Source organism: Puma concolor, unplaced genomic scaffold, assembly GCF_028749965.1.
Source record: "Puma concolor isolate L17-30 unplaced genomic scaffold, mPumCon1.1.hap2 unalloc_scaffold_127, whole genome shotgun sequence".
NCBI classification, from domain to species: Eukaryota; Metazoa; Chordata; class Mammalia; order Carnivora; family Felidae; genus Puma; species Puma concolor.
The window spans coordinates 26,258-46,334 of NW_028240155.1; the positions used below are offsets into that span (position 1 = coordinate 26,258).

Below are 20,077 nucleotides of genomic sequence, written 5' to 3' on the forward strand. Positions count from 1 at the left end.
CCTCCAAGGAGGAAGAGTGAAGTTCAAAGAAGCAGGAGCCTCAGGAACACACAATCTCCCCAAGGAAGGAACACCCAGAGTGCACCCACCCTAGCAAGAAACAGCAGGGAAACTGGGAGATACTATTTGAGAACATACACGTTCCCAATGTCCGAATGCAGAGATTCTCAACATCTTTTAACAGGTCGGTGGCGGCAGAAGGCTGTGGGCTGAATAGAAAATTCAAACACCTCCGGTGTGGAAGAAGTCACATTTTACAAAGAACACAGCTATCGCCGGTATTCGTTCGCGCTCTGGCCCTCACCTTACCCAAGCACCACATTTCTGGTACGGTGTTCAGGGTCTAGAAAACCACCAGACGGGTGGAAAGTGCTCAGTAAAGTTGGCATCATTATTACCAAGAACAATATATCACTTGTTGGAAAATATCTCCTACGTGTGCGTGCGCCCCAGAAGCAATCTCCTAAGAAGTTTTAAAAAAATGTTTCACAGGGAGAGTGTTGTGGGTTCTGAACTCATTTGTTAAAGATATGACATGTTAGCACACTCTCCAAGATGGGGAGAACAACCAGTTGGCATAAGGAAATGAAACCAACATAAGGAAATGAAACCTACAAACTTCAGTTAAAAAAAAAAATCACACAAGGGTCGGATGGGATTGGAAAACAAGTCTCTTGGTTTGGTAGCTGCAGCCCCCAGCTCGCTTCCTCTGGTTGGATCAACAAACCTTTGTGACGCCTCCTTTCCACATAGGACCAACACAAACAAACACTGACGTGAACGATCCAGAAGGGAGACTTCACAGGGGTGCCTGGGTGGCTCAGCCAATTAAGTGTCCGACTCTTGATTTCAGCTCAGGTCATGATCTCACAGTCTGTTGAGTTCAAACCCTGTATCAGGCTCTGCACTGATAGTTAAGAACCTGCTTGGGATTCTTTCTCTCCTCATTCTCTCTCTGCCCCTCCCCTATACTCTCTCTCTCAAAATAAATGAACTCAGGAAAAAAAAAAAAAAGCATTAAGCCAAATGTTTCAAAAGTAGCGAAGCATGGTTGATTTATTTTCTATAAAGGTATGAAGGCATTTCGGTGGGGAAGGGACCGTCTTTTAAAGAAATGGTGGACGCCCTTCGGCAAAAAAGATGAATTTCAACCTGTATCTTTCACCAATAATAAAAACAGACTCACAAGCAATACTCTGGTTCGGCGGTGCTGGATGACAATGTGGAGGCATACGCTATTTTATGACCCGGCAATCCGTCCCGGAAATGTGCGTCCCCACAGGAACTTGTATGTGTGTGTTTACAGCAGCTTTATTAATCATCCTCAAAAACCGGAAACACCCCAAATGACCTTCAACTTGGTGACGGATGAAAGAACCAGCAGTAAGGGGGAGCCTGGATGGCTCAGTCAATTGAGCGTCCGGCTTCAGCTCAGGTCATGATCTCACAGTTTGTGGGTTCGAGCCTCGCATCGGGCTCTGGGCTGACAGCTCAGAGCCTGGAGCCTGTTTCAGATTCTCTCTCTCTCTCTCTCTCTCTCTCTCTCTCTATGCCCCTCCCTAGCTCACACTGTCTCTCTCTCAAAAATAAACATTAAGCAAAGCAGCAGAAAACCCGTACAATGGGATACCGGTCCACAATAAAAAGGAGCAAGCCACCTCGCACACAACATGGCCAGCTGGCAAATGCATGATGTTATGTGAAGGAAGCCAGACTCAAAAGGCTGCATACTGTATGTTTCTATTTCTAGGGCATTCTGGAAAAGGTAAAACGTTAGGGAAAGATGACAAATTATTAGTCTCCAGAGACCAACGGGAGGGGAGCTGTGGACTGGGCTAAGGGAACTAAGTGTTACACAGCTTGACTATGGTGTTGTGTACACGACTGAATGCAATCATCAAAACTCACAGGGCTGGTTCCTACCAAGGGTACATTTTACTATGCGCAAATTACACCCCAGAAACCTCACTGAAAGAAAAAAGAATACGATCCGATTGACCTCATTAAAATATAAGTTTGTGGAGGAGGGGGTGTGGGGGGGCTCAGTCGGTGAAGCGTCTGACTTCAGCTCAGACCATGATCTCACAGTTCGTGGGTTCGAGCCCCGCGTCGGGTGCTGTGCTGACAGCTCAGAGCCGGGAGCCTGCTTCCGATTCTGTGTCTCCCTCTCTCTCTGTCCCTCCCCCCTCCCCCATTTGCACTCAGTCTCTCTCTCTCTCAAAAATAAACATATATATATGTACATATATACACATATATGTACATATACATACATGTGTGCGTATATATGCACATACATATTATGTATATATATACACATACGTGTATGTATATATATACATATATATATATATACATATATATATATATAAATTTGTAACAGGAAGGCAACATTTATTATCAACAAATGTGGAATGTATTCAAGTCAAGGTGCAAACGCCAAGCCAAATAATTAATGTTAGTGATGCTCAAGTTACTTTCAAAACAATTTATTCCACAGCTGTGCCGTTTCGGGCCCTCAGGACGAGCCTTTTCCTCGTTCTAACTTACACACATGTTGAGGGCAGCTCTTCATTTGCAAACCAGGGGCCTGACGGACTGGAGCGGCGCCTCCTTGGCCTCTCTTCCCTGGAGGTTTGTGCCTTCCAGAGAGAGGGTCGCTGGGTAGGACGTGCGCCGACGTCCTTGTGGGTCGTCCAGCATGCTGAGAATACTCCCTGGGGGCCCAGAGGGGTAACAGCTTAGGAGAGAAGGTGGGGGGTGGGGGGAAGGCACCAAACAGAGGCGAGGTGAGGATTTGGAAAAGAAAGACCGTGCGCTGAGAGGCGTGTTGAGGAACGGTGTGAGCCCATCACGGGCTGTCTATGCGGTCAGGATGACAGACGCAAGGCAGGCAAGGGGCTGAGGTCTAACTACCATGAGCCACTTCTCCCCCGACTGGGGATCATCCTGGCCCATGAGCAAATAACCTAGTGACCCCATCACTGCAAACTAAAAGGGGTCACCAGCCCCTTGACCTCTGCGTAGTTTGACCGAAGACAAATAAATCGTCCTGTTTGTTTAAGGAAAGGTCTGCAAAGCCCAGAGCCCTGGAAAGAGACCTTTTGCCTTCCACTTAGATTAATAGACTCCCCGCACGTCCCTGGTGTCCGACCCCAGGGGCAGGTGCTGGGAGAGTGGGCAGAGGGGAGGCCCAGATCTCTCCTGTCCGTGCTTGGGGACATGACGTGGTCTCTATTCTCCAAACACAAGCATCTTGCCTTTAATGCAGTGTCACCTGGGGAGGATGGGTTATTCCGGCTCCGAGGATGTTTCCAATATCCTAGCCCACAGCAGTGTTGGGGACAGAGGCGACGCTCTGGGAGCAAGCAGACAGAATGCCAAATGGACAGATGGGGGCACTACCCCGGGAATCTGCAACTGACACGCACAGAGATCGAGTCTTGCTCCGAATGGCTGGCCACGCGCCTACCTACAGAGAGACCACAGGATTGGTCAGGGGCCTGCTGAACTAGGGGGGCACTCGTGACTCCAGGGACACCTCCCCTTCTTACAATCAAAGCCCTTCTTGGGTTTTTTGAGCTGGTTCGGGCAGTCTCTGTTCCTTAAGGAGCTATTTCCTTTTTGCTGGTAAGCTCTGAGACACTGGCCAGTGGAGTCACTAGTCCAAAGGGACACGATCAGTTAGGGGACAGCCAAGCCCCGATGGGTTTGAGTCTGAAATCTGTGTTCCCAAAACAGTGCTCCCGGCAGGGCAGCTTCCGGCGAAATCTCATTTCTGAACCCTTTCCAGAACCTTCCCTGGGGTTCTCAGCCCTGGCTGCCTGTCAGAATCCACTATGGAGCCTTGCAAAGGGACCTGATCCCTACAGAACCACCCACACACCTAGTCCTCTCCCAGAGGAGAGCACAGATCAGTCCTGGGAGCCACTGGACGCAGTCACTGGATCCAGCCTCAGCACGGTCAGCTGTCTCCATTTCTTTAGGGACTCCAGAACCCCAGGCCATGCCGAGGAAAGGGCAGGGAGGGGGCAGGACGGCAGAGGAGGGGGAGCTGGGAAAGCAAGGGTACACTCAAGGTGGCAGGCAGCTCGGGAAGGAGGGTGCCCACAGAGCGACCAGGGAACGCAGAGGGGCTGTGACCTGTTTGGAGGGGACCTCCTCCGGGGCCAGAGCCGGTGGGCGGGGCCTGCTTGAGCCGGCCCGCCTGGGGAAGGGGTGGGGCCTGGGGACCAGCTTCCAGGTGGCCGGCAGGCAGGAGGGAGGTGTCAAAGCTGCGGGTGAATCCCCCAAGGTCAGGCAGGGCCAGAAAGATCCGGATTGGGCTCCCACCTGAACTCGCTGCCCCCACCCCGTACCTGGCCGTGGCCTTCAGCCTTTTGGGGCTGGGCCTGGCGGTTGCGATGCCGCCAGTTCGTTCTCCAGCGGAAACACGAGGCTGCTCTCCTCCCAGCCTTGCCGGGTCCCGTGAGACCTCACCCAAGGCCACAGACAGGTGAGCTGTGCAGCACGGCTTCCAGAGAGGCCAGGGACTGCCGCTCAGCGGGGACGTAGTAACAAGAACGTTTCCTTCTAACTGCCAGCCAGACCTTGTCAGGAGGCGCAAAAATGCCTGTGTCGTACGGCTCTGGCTGACCCAGATCAGATGGGCTCCCCGCGAGCCAAGGCCCTGTACCTCTGGGTCAATGACTTTGACACAGGAACTGCAGGGCCCCGGGGATTAAGCTAAGCTTCTGTTAAGTCCCTGACCTTGCAGATAACATCATCCAAACCAAACCCACGGGACGCTCTGGCTGTGGATGCATCTTCGACTCGGCCAAGAGAGCTGTTGGCCTAACTTCCACGCCTGCCGCCAGCCCCTCTTCCTTGGGGACCCCTGGGGGTCCCCAGCATCGGGGACACACGCACACGCACACCTGAGACCCTGAAGCTGAGGCTTGCATCTGAATCAGCCACCTCCGACCTTGAGGAGGGTTGTAACGACTGTGTCCTGATGACCTCTTCGGAGTCTCATCCCCGTGGGACAGGAGGCCCACCGTCCGCCCACGTGGGGAGGGGGAGGGTCAGGACCACCTGGGACCTTCTCTAATACAACTCACGTCCCGCCCTTTCAAGCTCTCGATTGGCTGCTACAGTTGTCCATCACCAACCCAGGAAACCAATAGGGTGCCGGCACAGTGCACAACCTGGGCACCCGCGCGAGCGCGCTAGCGCCTCTCGCTGCAGTCACCTGACTGTTCCTCCAGGCGGAAGGCGGTGCGCGTTCCCGGCCCGGTTCCGGATCGCCAGTGGTGCGCGTCGCGCGGCTCCTGTAACCCAGTGACAGGTTCCAGGCGGCGGGATGCACCAAGTGGTCCGTCCTCACAGGAAGGCCAGGTTCTTCCCAGAGCGATGATGTCCCCTCCCCGCGGAGGGACACCTGTTGGCCACGTGTTCGTCTTCACACGCAGCCTTGTTTCTGGGCCCGGGGAAGGCCGAGTGGAGGGCCGAGCGGGGAGTCCCAGCGAGGGTCCCCACGCCACCCCGGTCTGCTCGGTCTTTCACCTACAGCTTTAGCGTCGTCAGACAAACGCAGCCTTGCCATCACCCCGAGGCCCACAGCAGCCCCTTTCCATCCTCGGCCCATCCACGTCCTCAGCATTTCCAGACTCTGGGGGACTCTGCTCTGTTGACCCAGGCACAGGGTCACGCTGCACCCTCGCTCTGCCCGGATTAGCCCACGACCTTGGGCAGGATCTCCAATCTCCCTGGGCCTCCGTCTCCTCCTCCGGGAGGTGAGTGGGGTTAGGCCTCGCGATTTCCAAGGCCGCTCTCATCTGCGAGGTCTGTGCGTTTCCAATTCCCGCACGTCTGTATCTTCTTCCTGAGTCCAGATCTGGAGGAGAGTTGGACGCAGCTTGAAACAATGCTCCTGTTTTCCAAAGGGACCCCCTCATCCCCTGGCGTCCTATGGTGCCGCTGATTTCTACCTGGCTCCCAGGGGAAGAATTGTTTAATCTCGTTGTTCGCTGTCCTGATCATTAGCTGCATTAGGCAACTGCAGAAATTCCAGCCATAAATAATAATGATTATAAATAATAATTACAGGCACAGTCCCCTCCCCATGCCAAAGCACTGCTTGCTTCCTCCTCTTATGTTTTTTAAAATGCCACTCGGTGCCAAAGGCCTTCAGAAAAGGAGTTAATTAATATCCCTCGCTGTGGACTAATTCTCATTTCAACATGTGGTTGTCAGTTCCCTGTCATCATAGCTGATTTACAACAGGGTTTAATTAAATTCTCCGTACATTATTCAGCATTCTCCGAAGACAACGCCAGAGAGGCCCGGGGTATTTAAAATGTCACCTGCTGAGACATATCACCTCTTCTTAAATAAATATGACAGTGATCAAACTTTGGCTAATTACGGTGACTTAGTTATTTGTTTGTATGTTTTAATATTTAATTGCTTTCGTGTTCATCCAATTACTGAGCGACAGCAAATAGAAATTAACTTTTTATCAGCGTGTTCCCAGCCCCGTGAGGAAGGGCCCCCCAAAGCCTCGGGACGAGGGGAACCGCCCAACCTGAGAGACGGCAGGCGGACGCGGTCTCAGCTCGGCTCACGGGGCGATGAAATCAAGGGAGAACCGTCGCGGCTCCTGCCCCAACTCCCAGCCTGCGTGGGGCTGCACGCCCAGCTTCCAGCAGCGTCTGGCTCCAGGCGCAAGAGCTGTTAGGGGAACACGCTCAGGGGTTTAATTCCACACTGCCACCCCATGGCCTCTGGGCGCAATTACCCCCAGTTGCTCTAGAGGCTCAGGATTCCCTGGAAGGAGATGAGAACTCTGGCAGTTTGTCTTGGCTTTCCCCTCGCCATGCAGGTGCTGTCTTCATGCTCCGCCAGCTTTGGGGGCCGTCGGCTCCTTGTGAGAAGTTCTGGCACCTTCTGCCAACCTCCCTGGGACAAAGGCAGCACCTGGGAACGTGTTTACTGTGTGCTACTCATGTCACAGATTCAGCAGCCAGAATATGCACACAGCTTGTCGTGCATGGTGTTCTGATTGACTGCATTGGCCAGACCCCACCCAAGATGGCCCGCGGGGGCCCCCCAGAGCCAGTCCCTCTGGCGTTATCTTGAAAGCTCCCCCTTTGCTCCAACACATCGCCTGACATTTCGACGTTTGCTTTTTCTCCCTGCCCTAACCTCAGTATCTCAATCTCTGCAGAATTTCCAAAAAAAAAAAAAAAATGGTGGGGGGGCGGGGGGAGGATGAAGAATTAAGCCCTTCCTGGAACTCTCTCAGCGATTCCAAATTGGATAAGCCAGTTCTACCTCCAGCCTAACCCCACAGCCTCATGGGATGTTGGTTTAAAATGTTCAACTTTCCAAAAATAAAAATAATCTTTTCATGTACTTACAGCTTATCTTCCCAGCTCAGCTGTAAGCTCCTTAAGGGGCGGGCCCAGAAACTAGCAGAGAGACTTAACCATGGTAAAGAAAATGCCAACTGGCTAGCCTTCTGCGAAATGGCCCATGAATGGCCTTGTGCAGCGTCTGTCTCCCAAGGGGGCAGACGGGTGTCGTGGAAGGAAATGCATTCTTTCACTGAGCAGGTGACACCTACTGTGGGCTAAGCCTGGGCTCTCCAGGATGATCAAACAATGCAAAAAGCCCTGTCCTTGGTGCTGGAGTCTGGGAGGAAACACAAACAATTACCAGCAGAGGTGTGTGGCGGAGAAGGCAGAGAACACAGGGGTGTGGACAGATCAGGGAACCCGGTCTGAGACACCAGCCCAAGCTTGCCCAGGAAGCCAGTGTGAGCACAGACATCTGACAAGAGACGAGCCTTTTTCATTGGGCAAAGAATAGGAGGCCTTCTGGAAAATTTGTCCTGGGGGCCCAGAGTTGATGCAAATGAACCCAGCCCAGAAAGAGAGGTTTTAATTGGTCCCAGCAGGTGCTTCCCTGGTCAGGGGTCAGCACACAGTTCAGCACCTGTGTGAACATCTCCATCAGGGTCCCTGAGGCCTGCACTGGCTGTCACACCCACTCTCTTCAGATCCTGGAGATTTTTACCTTAAATTCACATCAAGTCTCTATCCCCATTTCCTCTCAAGCTAATTCCCCTTGACAGTCCAGCCCTTAGAGGAAGCAACAAAGCTTCAGACCCCTTGGCTTGGTCAGGGACTACCGAGACACCGAGGCAGCAGAGAATACAGAGCAGTGGACCGAGACAAGGCATCAGGGAAGGGTCTGGACGTTAGGAACCTTGGGGGCCCTGCTGACATGGGGGTCCAGCTCTGACGGTCTCTCTGAAAGACAAAAGCACCTCTACAGAACCGAAGCCATTCAGTTTATCCTTATCAGAGCCCATCAGAACAGGGATCGTGGAGGACTCAGCTGCCCCCAAGCATTACAGGTTGTCACACAGACAGGATGAGGGACCAAAGACTCTGGCTGTCCCCACCTGAGCCCGTCTGGAGGAGCGGGAGTGGCTGCATAGAACGTAGGAGGACGTGTAGGACATTTAGGACATAAAAAAGGGACAGCAGGGGCGCCTGGGTGGCGCAGTCGGTTAAGCGTCCGACTTCAGCCAGGTCACGATCGATCTCGCGGTCCGTGAGTTCGAGCCCCGCGTCGGGCTCTGGGCTGATGGCTCGGAGCCTGGAGCCTGTTTCCGATTCTGTGTCTCCCTCTCTCTCTGCCCCTCCCCCGTTCATGCTCTGTCTCTCTCTGTCCCAAAAATAAATAAACATTGAAAAAAAAATTAAAAAAAAAAAAAAAGGGGGACAGCAGTGGGTCAGAGGGAAAAATCAGTCAGTGATACAGCTTCTGCCTGGCTCCCTCTCCCAAGACACACACCCTCGGAACCGAGCCACACGGAGAAACAACAGTCGAGGACCCAGATGACAGCCAGCATCAACCACCAGACTTGTTTTCTTAAAAACAGCCGATTTCACTTTTTTAAGTTTATTTATTTTGAGAGAGAAAGGGAGCACAAATACGGTGGGGGAGGGGCGAGAGAGAGAGAGAGCGAGAATCCCAAGCAGGCTCCCCGCTGTCAGTGCAGAGCCCGATACCGGGCTCGATCTCCAGAACCGTGAGACCATGACCCAAGCCTAACTCAGATGCTTAACCAACTGAGCGACCCACGTGCCCCAGCCGCCAGACTTGTAAGTGAACATCCCTTTAGATGATTCCGACCCCAGCCTTTGAGCCATCCCATCTGATGCTGAGTAGAGCGGAGAAAAGCTGTCCCCCCACTGCACCCATGAGCAAAATTAATGCTATTATTGTTTAAAGCCACTAAGTTTGGGGTTATCACATAATACTAGGGAACCAGCACAAATACCCTTGCCGCTCTGATGGCAAAGGATATTACCCCTTTTACCTTCAAAATGTATTAATTCAGATACTTCTCATTCCAAATTCCCATATGGGCTAAGGTGAAGTGTATTTTTTCTGTGCCTGAATCAAGGAATTACCTGAGCAACTTAATAATGTACCCAAGGGGCGCCTGGGTGGCACAGTTGGTTAAGCGTCCGACTTCAGCCAGGTCACGATCTATCTCGCGGTCCGTGAGTTCGAGCCCCGCGTCGGGCTCTGGGCTGATGGCTCGGAGCCTGGAGCCTGTTTCCGATTCTGTGTCTCCCTCTCTCTCTGCCCCTCCCCCGTTCATGCTCTGTCTCTCTCTGTCCCAAAAAAATAAATAAACGTTGAAAAAAAAAAAATAATGTACCCAAGATGACAGGGGAAAGTCTACTTTTAACTGAAACTGTCTTCAAGTACATCTATTACAACATCTATTTGCACACAAAGAGGTAACTTTCCAATATCACGAAGTAAACTTACCTGTTTGCTCTCATCCTTACCAAGTAACTTTGAGACACTTGAGTACATTAAGTAGTCACTACAGGTGCTTGAAAATAATCCAGCAGTGTTTCTTTAAAAACATTCAGTAACTAGGGGCACCTGGGTGGCTCAGTCGGTTGGGCATCCGATTTTGGCTCAGGTCACGATCCTGCGGTTCGTGAGTTCGAGCCCCTCGTCAGGCTCTGTGCTGACAGCTCAGAGCCTGGGGCCTGCTTTGGATTCTGTGTCTCCTTCAATCTCTGCCCCTCCCCTGTTTGCTCTCTGTCTTTCTCTTTCTCTCTCTCTCAAAAATAAATAAACATTAAAAAATTAAAAAAAAAAAAAAAGCATTCAATAACCAGCTCACCTCCCCAGCATTACTCCAAGGACCCTGAACCAAATCGTAAGTAAACCCTTGAACTTTCTCTATAGGGTGCCCTAATGAGAAGCAGCCCTGTCACAGATCCATTCCTGCAATTCATGAATATTGTCCTATGACTTTCCATTTTGGGATTTATATCTGTAACCTGTAACTGGTGTACATTTTCTCTGCCCCCAACATCTTAATATACTCAGCAGATCTCTACCAACAGTCAGGCAAACCTCCTTCTTATTGTACTTTTCTCTTCACCCTCTTATGTAGAATAACTGACTTTCTCTTTGGGATGTACCTTCAAAGGCCCAAAGAGAAGTTTACATCAACCTACAGCCTATATTTTAACTGAAATCACCATTATATGGAGATCCCAGAAAGCCCAGGCCTTAGGAGTAAAGACCATGTCTTAGAGTAAGGGCCACATCCTAGATCCAAGTTGAAAACCAAAATAGGTCTGCCCAAAGAATAAAAACAAACTTTGCAGGATGAAAAGCATTCACCAACAATCTAGCTACATGCCAAACAAAACTCAACATTTTTTAAAGGAGGGTAAGACCGTCCAGACTCCATACAACACATCTTCTGAAATGTCCAGCATACAATCAAAAATTATCAGACATGTGAAGGAATAGAAAGCTATGGACCCATATTAAGAAAAAAGAAAAGAAATAGAAAAAGATCTGAGGTGATCCATTTGTTTGAATGAGCAGAAAAGACCTTTTTAAAGTAACTATTTAGAATGTGCTCACAAATGTAAATGAAGGTTGGTCATGAACAAAATAGGGGGGAATCTCAGCAAAGAAATAGAGACTATTAAAACATAACCAAATTGACTCCAGAACTTAAAAGTAAATAATCTAAAATTCACTGAGTAGGAGATTGGATGTTATGGAAGCAAAGATTAGTAAGCTTGAAATCAGGTCGACAGAAATTCTTCCATATGAAGAATAGAGAGGAAAAGATTTCATAACAACCAAGAGAGACTTGGCGAGCTATAGGACAAAATTACGTGGTGTAACATATACGTAAGTAGAGTTTTTAATAGACAGGATAAAGAGAATGGGGTAGAAGAACTATTTGAAGAGATAATAGCTAAAATTTCCCAAATGTGATGAAAAACGTTCACTTACAGATCCAAGAATCTTAGAAAACCTCAAGCAGTATAAATGCAAAGCGACCCATACCTAGTTACACTATAGTCAAACTTCTGAAAAAAGAAAAAAGCAAGATCATGACCTGAGCCGCAATCAGATGCTTAACCGACTGAGCCACCCAGGCGCCCCGGGAGAAAATATTTTAAAGTACCAGGGGTGGGGGGGGGGGGTGAGGCATGGCGGGAGGGGGAATGCTGGCTCATGAGTCTAGATCAAGAGAATACTTCTTCCGAAAATGAGAATGAGTTACACACATTTGCAGATAATGAACTCTGAGAGAATTCTTCTCCAGTAGACCCACGTGACAAGAAATGCCTAAAGCTGTTCCTCAGGAGGACAGGAGATAGTGCCGTACAGAATTCAGACCTACAAGAAGAAATAAAAAGCACCAGCAACGGTAAATACTACGGGTAAATATAACAGAACGTGTTGCACAAGGGCTCAGGTGTCCAATGGCCTGGGCTTGTGTCTGTTTTAGTTTTGCCACTTCCTTAAAATAAACCTCAGTGCCCCCATCTGTAAAATGGGAATAATTCTAGGACTAACCTTGTAGCGTTGGAGAGGGATTAAGTCAGAAAGCCCACGTAAGGAGTGTGGTGTCATGTCTGGTGCTGCCTTAAAGGCTTCGTGTATATAAGTGCTTTCTTAACCATTGAGCATCCTTGTTTGGTAGGCTGTTATTCCCATTTTAAAAGGAGCCATCAGGGCACAGACCAGGAAGCTACTCTATGGGACTAGGATGCGAGAGGGTGTCCAAACTCAGACACAACATAACCTCAGACACGCACACGCACACACACACACACACACACACACACTCGCTCTAATGCACACCAGTGGTATCTAATCATGGCTCCGCCATGGAACCCTTCTCAGAATAATGTTTATAAAGGCATAAAATAATATACATAGAATTACAATGGTAACCAATGACATCGCGGGGGTGGGACAGAGAGAAGGGGAGACACAGAATCCAAAGCCGGGCTGCAGGCTCTGAGCTGTCAGCACAGAGCCCCCACGCGGGGCTCAAACTCGTGAACCATAAGATCACGACCTGAGCCAAAGTCAGAGGCTTGACCAACTGGGCCACCCAGGCGCCTCTGGGTACCAATTCTTAAAATACGTTTCAACGCTAGAGATACTCAAATATATGTGCCTCTTTATCAATGCAACAAATAAGGCACAGTTGCTGATTGAATAACCAACGTGATTTCTAAGTGATGATGAGCACAGAGAATATTTTGAGCTGTCTGCAACAACTTTAATGTAGTGAAGAAATAGCTGGGAAAATCGCGGTAGTCTGTTGAGTGCATTTATAATGGAAGGAAATGCTACATTTCAGTAGAACCTTGCTGAAACTGAACGTGTAAATTTGCTTCGCCCAAACTCCTGGACCCCAACCGGTTTGTGAACGCCAGATTGGGGAACTCAGGCCGTCTGGTCTGTATCGCTTTTCAACCAACATTAGCTACTATCCTTTGGGACATGGATCCGCTTCGTACATCTGCAGAAACCTCCCGATTCACTTCCTTAGGGAGAAACTAAATGCCTTATCCATGCATGTGGACACGCTTTCCAGACAATCGTAAGAAGTTCCAAGACCTTCAGAAGCCTTCCCTTGGATCCCGGATTAAGGAACCCTCCTTCCTAAGCAGATGTCAGAGTCCTTGTCTGTTCACCAGCCTCCTTCAGGAGGAAATTACCATGATCTCTCCCAAGAACACACAGTACTTTGAAAGAAAAAGAAAAAACAGAGGGGAGAAGCGACCGCTCAGGAATAGAAAGAAAACATCTTTTTTGGCCATCAAAGTCAGCAGGCAGTTGTGACCCAGCGTATCCCATTCGTGGGACTGATTACTTAATGGAACCCAGTTGCCGATGAGACGGGGGGGGGGGGGGGGGGGGGGCGGGTGAGGCCCGTGGAGGGCTGAAGGGAGAGGGGAAATATTATGTGATGCTGTTTGATCACGCTAATTACTCATAATGGCCCAAACCAGGAACCCAACCACAAGCCAATTCATTGCAAAAGCTATATAATAATGTTTAGGATAAGGAATTAATTTTTATAGCCATTGGGGGCACTGAACTTCTACTGTAATGCAGATTTATTACAAATTAAATTCTCTCCTCAAGTGGTTAATGGAAAGACACTGGACGTAGCAGAAAGGACTCCCTGACCAGACTCACTTCCTCCTCCCGACTCTGCTGGAGACCAAGGGCAGGGGCTTGACGTCAGCCCCATCCACAGACCACCGTTCCCCAGATGACACACAGCTCCCACCAAGTCCATTGCTTCCTGTTTGGTGTGGGGGGGGACGGTGAGTGGCACCCCCAAGCAAGGACATCTCCTTGCTTCCCACGGATGGGACCAAGGGCACCTGCAGGCCTCAGCCCTTAGGTGCCCCTTTCCCTGGCCGCCCAGTGCAGATCCCAGGAGAGGCGGCAGAAGGGCGGACCGGGGGGGGGGGGGGGGGGGAGGGCATGCCGGAGCCCGTAGTTCCCCAGGCTCTGACTTTCGGCCTTGTGATGTCGGCCCCAGGACATTTGCATTCAAGGAATAAACTCTGGTTTACTCTGTACTGACAAGACTCCCTGCCTTTTCAGACTAGCCTTTGCCAGATGAGGCAGGTACGGAAACTGTGGGGTTCTCCGGCCAGATCTCCCTTCTCCCCCTCCGAGACAGCCGGGCCGGAAAGGTGTTCCTTGGCTGGGGCCCAGGCAGGCATGGTATTGGTGCCCCCCAGCCCCGACTCGCTCTCCCCGCACCTCCTCCCTGTCAACCTCAGCGGCACATCGGTGGCCAGAGCAGCGTTGAGAAGCAGCGTCCAGGGCCCCACGGTGGCGCTCCTGCTCGGCGTGCTGGTGTGGGGCCTGGGAATCTGTACGTCAAAGCGTCTCTGCTGGTCCCGATGGTCTGCTCTGTAAGAAACCCTTCTCTCTGAAAAGATCCCAGGGCAGCCATTTGTACCACGCACACCCCAGGGCAACTTTAATGGTCCACTTCCTCCCCGAAGTAAAGCAGCTTGCAGCCTGAGCGACACTGGGCCCGGGTAGGGGGGTGCCGAGAGGCGTAGCGGGGTGGCCAGGACACCTGTGCTTCCGAAACCTCCAGGTGGCCTCTTTCCGAAAGCGCACGTTCTTAGGGACAGCGTGGCCGGACTTCTCCCGTAGGGGCGGCTGGCTCTCGTCCACACTCCCACAGGATGCAGTGAGGGGTGCCCACGTGCAGGTGGCCCAGAAGCTGCGGCCAGAGAGGAGACCAGGGGCATTCAGGCGGGAATCAAATCCCCTTAAAGACGGCAGGCGGAGTACTTGCAGATTTGGTCCACACCTCGGATTCTGGGCATGTAGCATTGTCCTTGACGCCCTCCACGGGCCTCAGATCACCTCCCGGCATCTTGGGCCTGTTGTCCTGGCCTCTTGTCTTCAAAGGAGAACATGAACAGAAGAAGCACCCAGAATCCAGGAGGTAGAGACATGGGGGGAAAGTCAAGTTCTGGCCGACTCACCCCTGGGATCTGGACTCTCACCCTCTGGGCCCCCCTTATGTCCCATAACGTCTCAAGAGAGGCCAGGGGCTCCTGGCTGCCTCAGTCAGTAGAGCACACAACTCTTGATCTCAGGGTCATGAGTTCAAGCCCCACCTCGAGGCAGAGCTTACTAAAAATAAATGGATAGATAGATAGATAGACAGACAGTGCTGGCTCGGTGTCTCTGGGCCACTCTCTTGCCTCCAACCCCCATGTTTTAGGACCTAATACTATGGGCCAGGCCCTGGGGACACAAGACCCAAAACACTGGCCCTCACGGAGTGGGGAGGAGAGACAGTAAACCAATAAATGAAATAATTATACATTGTTCAGGCAGGTGGGATAAAAACTGTGGAAACAAGGCGGGGCCTGCAGATGGTGGGGGGGGGGGGGGGTAGGCGTGGCCAGGGAGGCCTCTTGATTTCAGCTGGGGACGCTGGGCAGGCCACTCCTGGCACATCCCGCTGCCTGGCCGGCCTCTCACCCTGTCTTGGGCAGACCCTTCCATGTGCTTGTGTAAGTATATCTTCCAAACTGTGTCTGGAAACCTTCGGGTAGATTCCCCCAGTCCCCCACCCCCCCTGGATTTAGTCTCCAACTTGAGTGCTTTTCTCCTGCGCCTGAAAAGGTCCTAGTAACGAAGTGAAACTTTGTGGAGTTGTTTTTTTTTTTCCCTACCTGATTTTGCTAATAGGGAAAAAAATATTTTTTCCCCATTTTCTTTGAGTTCAGCTTCTCTGGTTCCCGAGAAAGCCGAGGTACCGAGAGCTATGGGCGCGTCACCCGCGCCCCCCTCTGCACGCACGCGCTCACGTGCCGCGGGGCGCGGCGACGCTGGGGAGACCAGAACCCACAACCTTTGAAGCGCCACACCGGATCGGCTAGAGGGCCGACACGCCGTCCGTGGCGCCGCAGAGCCGGCCGCTGAAACCCTCCTCTGCCTCTGCGGAATCCTGCGCGTGTCTGCGCGCCGACTCTGGATTCTCCCGCCACTGCGTGGGCAGGGGTGTACCCCCCGCACCTCCGAACACCCTGGACTGACGGCTCTGGACCCACCCCCGGCCGGAGGGCCTCCTCCTGTCCCCCGGGGTCTCCACGGCGCGGACTACAACTCAGCCGCCCAGAGCACACTTTAAGGGATTCGCTGTTCCAACGTGCCCTGTAGATAGGCTTTCCGGGTGAAAGCCGCCATCCCTGACCTACGCGGGAAGGATTTGGACCGATCGTGTTCTCAAAGCAGAATTTCCTGACACCGATAGCGGCGTGGCCCCCCTAGATGCGTGACCCCATTGCTAAATGGCTTCGTGTCCCCAAATTTCCACCGTGGAATTTTGGGGAAGAGAGCCAGTTACGAGAGGCCTAAATACCGCACGTCCCTGAACTGGGCCACGTAACGGAGCTTCCCTGCCTCTCTCTCCCCGTCTGTAAAATGGGCATGAGGGGCCTCTTCATTTACTCTGGCGTCTAAGGTATGAGGTAAGGGCTCTGTCACTAGCAGTAAGGACATAGGACCCAGATTCTTTCCAAATTTAAGAGAGGGCAAAGGCACCCCGGGTCCCGGGCATCATCACCGAAGGTTCTGGGAGCAAAGGAGGGGGGGCTGTGAGACCGACAGAGGCCGCGTGATTGTGCAGGACTCCGCGCCCTCTGCCACCCAGGTCCCCGGGAGCTAGCACCTCCCGCGCATGGGTGACCACATGGGTGGCAGGGCCACACGGGCTGGTCCCCACACTGGGAGGCCCTCTCAGCAGGTGGGTCGCCGATAGGAAAAGCTGCAGGAGGCGGGGCGTCAATGGCCACGCCCCCCGGGAAGGGGCGGGGCAGATTTACAATGGGGGAGGGGTGGGCAGGCACCAGGCTCGTTCCCCTCTCTTTTACCAGAATACTTCACCCCCATTCGTAGCTAGATCTGAAAGCAATGTGATATTATCATAGAGGTAAATACATAATTACATAGATGGTAGGCTTAAAAAAAAAAACACAACACCCAAGCTGATTATTTATCCAACCAACTGGAAAACACATGAGCGAAACCATGCCGTTCTGACAGGTGAACATAGTCATAATTGCTCTTTAAACACGTATTTAAGTGTCGATCTGTTGTGTAAATACATTTTTAAAAGAGCACCTCTTTGAGGGGGAGTGCGGTGGGCAGGGGGCTTGGAGCATGAAAACATCTCGGCGCGGGTGGTAGCACACACATTCCGGAACTTTCTCCTCCTATCAGAGCAGGTGTTTTTAGGGACCTGGGAGGTATCTTGCAGAGGTCCGTCTTGCATTCGCATTTTCCAAAGACCCGGTGCTGTTCCGCTTAAGCGGGCTGGGCGGCTTTACCGCCAGAGAGTTCTTTTTCCCCCCGTTCCGGAGGCTAGAACCTGAGCTGCAGGCGTGGGCAGTGGTGGTTCCTTCGAGGCCTCTGTCCCGGCCTCACCGATGGCCACCTTCTCCCCGTGTCCTCACTGGGTCTTCTCCCTGTGTGTGTGTCCACATCTCTGCTTTCTGTAAGGACTGTAAGTCGTCCGGGATCAGGGCGACCCTAGTGACCTCGTGTAACCTTAATCACCTCCTCAAAGACCCTCTCTCCACATCCTGAGGTGCTGGGGTCACGGCTATCTGAATGGGGGGGGGGGTACGTGGTCCACACCAGACTCCGTCCGAGCACGCTGATGCTTCCCCGGGGACGAGGGGCTTCCTGAGGACCTGTGTCGGTCACCTGTCCGAGGACTCTCTTGTAAGAGCACAAGGTTCCGGCCGCCGGCTTTATTTAAAGATAAATACATCAGAGGGTGGTCTTAAAATAATAATAAATACATGCCTCAGTGCAGAGAAAACATTCCAGAAAGTTCCACACTTAAAGGACGGTCCTGATAAGAGAGGGCAGCAGGTGGTTTCCAGGGTCAACCTTAGACGCCCCACGAGGTGGCCGGGAGCATAGGGGATGAGGGCAGCCTCACCGCGGGGCCCCGCCAGCAGGTGGAGGGTGCCCACCGCCCCTGCCTGCTCCCCCCCCCCCCGTTGGGCAACCCTTCTGCGGGCTCATTAGTAGCCATGCTCAGCTTTTAGGGGCTGTTCTCGGGGCTCTGGGAGCAGCGGCCATGGCCGCTCTTCCCCTGGGGGGACGCAGGCAGGAGGCCAGGGTCTGTCTGACATGTGTCAGGTCGAATCACCAGCTCTCCCGAGAACATCTTCCTCTCTGTTACCCTCGCCTCTGGCCATGCAGTGCCAGCGGTGGACGGAGAGACAGGAGGCCCCCTAATGATGCCAGGCAGGCAGCCCCCAACAGCATGGCCCTCCCGCCTCTCCAAGGGCCGGCGGGACAGTCACCACCAGCGGCATGGCCCCTGGGGCCCTCACCCCCACACACCCGAGAACAGAGTGGGGCTAAGAGTGAGGGTCCCCAGAGTGGCAATGGCCCGGCCCGGCTGGGAGGGGTGAGGACCCTCACCTTCCTGACTAGCCCGTCGCTTCCAGGGAGCAGAGAGGAAAGGAAGAACGCATTTCCCAGGGGACGGGCTCGCCTCTGTCTCCAACGCAGCCCCATTTTGTGTGCTATGACCATGTCTGCGTCCTATGTCGTCATCACCACAGCCACTCCGGCATTTCAAGCTCTGCGCCAAGACAGAGAACGGAAATGCACATCCTAGCCCCCCGTACGCCCCTCTACCCATTCTGGAATGCTCTCTGCTATTGTACGAGCTGGTGTTCCGGAAGCTTCCTCAGCAGGCCACGCACAGCGACGCACCATCCCTGGCCCTGGCCCAGGGGGCCCTGCCTGCGCTGCCCCCTGACAGCTGCCAAGAAGGGCAGGCAGGCGGGCCTTCCTTCTCGACAACGGTCACTCCGCCCCCTGTCCCCTCCGTCCCTCCATGTCCCCACCCCACCCTGGGAGGTTGTGGAAGGAGCGGGTGGTGAGGGGAGGGGGCGGAAGAAGGGAAGCCTACATGGTGTGACGGCTCCCAGTCATTCGGCGTGGCTGCTCGCTCGCAGGCAGAGGAAGGGGGGGCGCCAGCCAGGAGCATCCAGAATGCTCTTAGATTCTTCCCACCCTGCTGACCGCCTGGAAGCATCCAGAGAGATGGCTGGACTGAACCCCTACCCGGGCCGGCAGCACGGAGGCGAGGAGGCTAACACCAAGAGCCTTGCAGGAAGGAAGCAGTTAAAAAGCAGGGGAGGAGGAGGAAGGGCTTTTGGGAGGAGAGAGAAGGAAGGCGTCCTCTCGGCCATATTGGGCCCCAGAGAACAGCACAGGAGTGTACAAAGGCCGGGCCCTGGCTTGCCTCCCCACTCACAGCCCTCTCCTCTCCCCGCACCTTCCATCACCCACCTGCCTCCCTGGTGACCGTGGGGCACGCTGCCCGGCACTGCCACTCCGGGTGCCTCTGCGCCCGGTTTTTTCCTTCCTTTCTCCAAATAACCCTGCTTTGTTCTAAAGTGGAGGTAAGGTCCCCAGGGACCACGCCCAGACCAGGAGGGACATGACAGGAGAGGCTTGGTTGAAGCAGAGCCTCTGACCCTCCCCTTGGGATCCCCCCAAGACCACACACACACACACACACACACACACACGCCCCACGCGCACTGCGCGGGCTCTGAGCAAAGCCTGGAGACAGCGCTGACACCCGGTGCCCAGATGCTGCCCCCTGGGCACCCAGAAGGGATTCGCCCTGCAAAACGGCCCTCAACAGCCCCACCCCCGCCTCGCTGGTCCTCCCTGTGGTCACTGAGCAAAATCTAACACCCCAAAGGCACCCCCTCTCCTTTCCCTGCTGTCGTGCGGGGCGATTGGCGGGGCAGGTGTGGTTGTGGAGCCCAGGGCGCGGGGAGGGAAGGAGCATCACGGAGCCCCCGCTCTGGGCATTTCTGCAGGGAAGCCCAGCCCCCAGATCAGACCTGCCCGGAAACACCGCGCCTCCGCCTCCGCCTCCCCGCCCCGCCCCCCTGCACCCCGGCACCCGGTCCCCGGGACCCCGGCTTGCTCTGACCGCAGGATGCATTCCCTGCCTGGCCCCTGCCCCAGAAGGGAGGCCGCGGTGCTCCCGGGCAGGGGTGGGGGGCTCGCCGGGGTGAGCATTCCCGCACCCTGCGACGGAGGGGGGAGTCGGCAGGAGGGCTCATTATACTGTCTCCTCGGAAAGCTGAGAGCCTATCACTGCTGTCTTGGTAGGATTTTTGTTTTAATCCTG

At 53.3% G+C, this 20,077-nt stretch overlaps 2 long non-coding RNA genes across 2 annotated transcripts; both read right to left on the minus strand.

The window, feature by feature from the left end:
* Positions 1 to 2,473: 2,473 nt before the first annotated feature.
* On the minus strand, positions 2,474 to 4,506 carry LOC147571685 (uncharacterized). The gene is made up of 2 exons (XR_015247150.1): positions 3,278 to 4,506; positions 2,474 to 2,717 (listed from the first exon to the last, which is right to left on the minus strand). It is a non-coding gene; the product is annotated as an uncharacterized LOC147571685 (long non-coding RNA).
* A 12,374-nt stretch (positions 4,507 to 16,880) lies between these two features.
* LOC147571686 (uncharacterized) lies at positions 16,881 to 19,738 on the minus strand. The gene is made up of 3 exons (XR_015247151.1): positions 18,836 to 19,738; positions 18,340 to 18,502; positions 16,881 to 17,758 (listed from the first exon to the last, which is right to left on the minus strand). It is a non-coding gene; the product is annotated as an uncharacterized LOC147571686 (long non-coding RNA).
* Positions 19,739 to 20,077: the final 339 nt, after the last annotated feature.